Below are 4,733 nucleotides of genomic sequence, written 5' to 3' on the forward strand. Positions count from 1 at the left end.
TGAGTCTGTATTACATTTCAGTGAGTCTGTATTACATTCAGTGAGTCTGTATTCATTCATAGGTTATGGGAGTGTTTGGTGTCAATAAAGGAAATTGTTGACTTTAGGCTACACATAAGTTATTGCTCTCATTCAAATTAAATAACTTGGATCTAACAGCTAAAGTATTGAGCTATACATGTTAAAAGTTCAAACTTTACACTACAGCGTTTGCTTTATTATTTCATTGCAATGGCTGGCAGTCACGAGACGGTTCTGCTGGTTACCCTTAGCAACCCTTTTATCTCCACGCCAGATTGTTTTCAGTTAAAGGATTTAGATTTGTGGAACGGGGAGTTAGGCACAACGCACGACACACACAACACACACACACACACACACACACACACACACACACACACACACACACACACACACACACACACACACACACACACACAAAGGCTCTCCTTAAACTTGTTACAGCGAGAGTTATAAAATCACTACCTACTACAGAAAAACTGAAAGGCCTTCTGTTATATCTTGCAGTAGCACGTGCCTCTTTGATGTCGACTTCCATTAATATGATGACTGTACAGAGTACAGACTAGTGTTTCCATGCACTCCATCTCCATTACAGAAGAGATAGATTCAACGTGGAGGAGGATGCCTCGTCTAATCAGAGGCATTTCTCAATGAGGATCCCCTGAGCATGCACCTTTGATCTGACTGACTCGCAGACAGAGAGAAGGAACACAGAAAAAGGGAAAATAGAAACTGAAAAAATGGAGACGGGTGGGTGGTGAGGTGTGGTGTGGGTGGGGTGGGGAGAGGATAGTGAGAGGCAGAGAAACAGCACAGAACAGAAAGTCTTCTGTACTATCCATAGTCAGTGTACTAAACTAACCTGGGTGCCGTGGCCGCTCTCCTGTCATTTGTATATCACATGACATATGTCAAGCGACCACGTCCCTGCCCAGGGCACAACTCACAGGATGTGGTTATGAGGAGAAAAGCATGGAAGAGGAAAATGGGTTTTTGACACTATTTAACAGTTTTCCATCTACTGCCCTATTAAAGAATACGCTTCCTTCAGCTGATCACTGATGAATGAATGAACGAAACAGGACACATAAGTACAGTACTTATGTACTTGATACATTCATGAAGTTCAAAATTTCTCTTCGATTCAAGGTGGATTGAGTACTATTCTATCATCTGATCTTAAAAACAAAGAAACGAGGCCAATAGGAGGATTGTTATTGAAACTATAACAGGATTGCCTATGAGTTGTATAGATAGACAATGGATGTATTAGAATATTGAGAATAGCATGGGTTTGTCTGAGTGTCACTAATCCTGATGTCAATTTCCATTGATGTGCTTTGATGTTGTGGTTCATACAGACCCTTACCTAAAGACACAAGGTGAAACAGCCTGGGAGTTCACATCACAGTGTGAGGGAGTTCTCTTGTGTGTGCAAGGGATTTATCTTCCTGGACTCTGTACTGTTAAAATAGAAAGACTCAAAACACTATCATTGTGTAGTAAAACCATAGATATGCACTTAAACTGAGATCTGGGGTTGAGGGGTGTTTGAATGTAAACGCAATATAAGTTGTTCTGATACATTGATTTCAAAACAGAATGGAAGCACCTGAAACACCCAAAGTGGTTCTTCAATCTGAAGTAATTGTGTTTAAGAGGGTTTTGTTGTGTTTTTAAGGAGTGTTGTGAAACCCTTTTTGTGTTTCAGTGCATGTAAAAGGCAGCATTAAAACCAAAATATATGTTTTGTTTAGACTGTGTTCTCTCATTCAATCAAATAGTTTTACATGTTTAATTTGTTATAGCATAAATATTGACTGATAATTTTCAGTCAATATTTTGTTAACATTTTAAAGAAGACTGTGAAATGAAAATTGTTCCTATATGGTAGACTTTGGGACTGTTATAGGCAAAGTTGCCAGGCCCATTGTGAGATTATAAATAATGTTACAATCAAAATGTTTAGGACTGTCACGCTCGTCTGATAAGAAGGAGTGGACCAAAGCGCCAGCGTGGTACGTGTTCATGATAATTATTTTAAAACTGAACACTAGAACAAAAATAACAAAGCGGAGAAACGAACAATTCTGTAAGGTAACTAAAACTATACAGAAACAACTACCCACAAACACAGGTGGCAAAAGGCTACCTAAGTATGATTCTCAATCAGAGACAACGATAGACAGCTGCCTCTGATGAGAAACACACCTGGCCAAACACAAAGAAATAGAAAACATGAAATAAAGAACATAGAATGCCCACCCTAGTCACACCCTGGCTTAACCAAAATAGAAATGAAAGCCTCTCTATGGCCAGGGCGTGACATACCCCCCAAAGGTGCCTGACTCTAAAGGAAGGGTCCGGGTGGGCTTCCTTTACGGCGGCGGCTCTGGTGCGGACGTATACCCCCTCCGCCTCTGGCTCCCCCCCACTTTGGTGGCGCCTCTGCGGGGACCCTCGTAGTGTGCCCCGGACTGGGCACCCTCGTAGCGGCCCCGACTGGGCACCCGGACTGAGAACCGTCGCTGGAGGCTCCGGACTGGGGACCGTCGCTGGAGGCCTGGTCCTTGGAGAGGCACTGGATGGACCGGGCTTGGGGAGCACTGGAGATCTGGTGCGTATCCCTGGCACCACTCCTCCTGGCTGAATGCCCACTTTAGCCCGCACCTCCAGAGTGCAGGCACAGGTCGAACCGGGCTTTGGGGGAGCACTGGAGATCTGGTGCTTAACACGTGCACCTCCCTTTTTGCTGCATGCCCACTTTAGCCCGGCACGTGCGCGAAGCTGGGAGCCGCCGCACTGGTTCTCCTGGGAACAGGGGAGCGTAAGCTGGCAGCAGGATAACCCGGGCGAGGAGGCGCACTTGTGAGACCAGCTGCGGCTGAGCCGCACCACCCTACCTGCTGGGGTACCCCTCTTTACGCGGCAGGTACGGAGAGCATGTACTGCCACGCACCGGCTGTGACTTTGTACTGAAGGACGGTGCGTAAAACCGGAAAACATGGCACTGAACCAGTGACCAACTCCGCTGCCCCGCTCGCCAACCCGTGTGCCCCCAAAAAAATGTTTGTGGGGCTGCCTCTCGTGCCTGCTTCGAAGACTTGCCTGCTCATCACGTCGGCCTCCAGCTTTTAGCTGCTTCCAGTTCCTCTTTCGGACAGCGATATTCCCCAGCTGCCTCCAAGGTCCTCCCGTCCAGGGGATTTCCTCCCAAAAGTCCAAGAATCCTGAACACGCTCCACCTTACCACGCTGCTTGGTCCGTTGTGGTGGGTAGTTCTGTCACGCTCGTCTGAGAAGAAAGGATGGACCAAAGCGCCGCGTGGTACGTGTTCATGATATTTATTTAAAACTGAACACTAGAACAAAAATAACAAGCGAGAAACGAACAGTTCTGTAAGGTAACTAAAACTATACAGAAAACACTACCCACAAACACAGGTGGGAAAAAGGCTACCTAAGTATGATTCTCAATCAGAGACAACGATAGACAGCTGCTCTGATTGAGAACCACACCCGGCCAAACACAAAGAAATAGAAAACATAGAAATAAAGAAACTAGAATGCGTGACAAGGCTATGTAAGTTATAGCAGAGGTAACACTGATTATTCATGTGAGAATGGTAGATGTGGTAGAAGGTAGATGTGAAACACTGCCTTAGTTAATATTTACAGTGTGGAGGTTATATGAGATCAAAGCAGGGAGAAGCTGTGGGTTCTTTCATGGCTGCAATGAACCAGGAATGTCATTTTATTGTGGTTGTGTGAAGGTTGTTTTTGTTTGGAGGGGACTACACAGTGTCAATAAGTGTCTCAGGTTGCGTGGGATAGACTCTCTTCACCCTTCTTTATTTACTATTTTCGTCCTCAATCCTCTCACATCTAGTTCACCATTTATTACATGTGTCACGCCCTCGGACCTTTGAGAGCCTTTCTTATGCTCATTTCATAATGTAATATATTTTGAAGAGTTAAAACATCTGGGCTCTATGGGACGTCGGCTATACTTCTGGTGTTACGTGGGCATATCGCTGGCGATGCACGATTCTATATTTATTCTATTGATTTGTGATTCTATGTTTTGGCCGTATGGTTCTCAATTCAGGGACAGCTGTCTCATCGTTGTCTCTGATAGGGGACATCATACTTAAGCAGCCTTGTTTTGCCCACTTTAGGTGTTGGTATGTTGTTTTTGTTAGCTCTGTGTAGCCTTCAAGACGTTACGTTTGTTGTTTTGTTTGGTGTCTCGGTTTTTTAATAAAAAGCACGCTCGCACCTTGGTCTTCTTCCGCGACGTACAACATGATTCCACTTCTTAATTTGCAAATTTAAGTAATAGATCTTCAAACCAATATAGAAGATACACAGCCATCTATTCATCCACAATTACTCTGGGTGAGGCTAATGAGTGACAGATTATAGCTCCTCTTTGCCTTGGAATGTCAGTTCAAACACTCCTGATGCCTGTTTTCAAACTAAAGTCATCTCTTCTGCAAGCAAAGTCCACCTCCACCTTCACCCACACCCTCCCTCCCTCCCACCGCTCGGCTACACCATGACAAACAACCCATTTCAATCACACCTCTCGCCCATGTTTCGAGGGTGTTTACAGTTTCACACAACCACACCACACCACACACACACACACACACAACACACCACACGAGCGACACACACACACCACACACACAACACACACACACACCA

This window comes from Salvelinus sp. IW2-2015, linkage group LG6.1 (genome assembly GCF_002910315.2).
Source record: "Salvelinus sp. IW2-2015 linkage group LG6.1, ASM291031v2, whole genome shotgun sequence".
NCBI lineage: Eukaryota > Metazoa > Chordata > Actinopteri > Salmoniformes > Salmonidae > Salvelinus > Salvelinus sp. IW2-2015.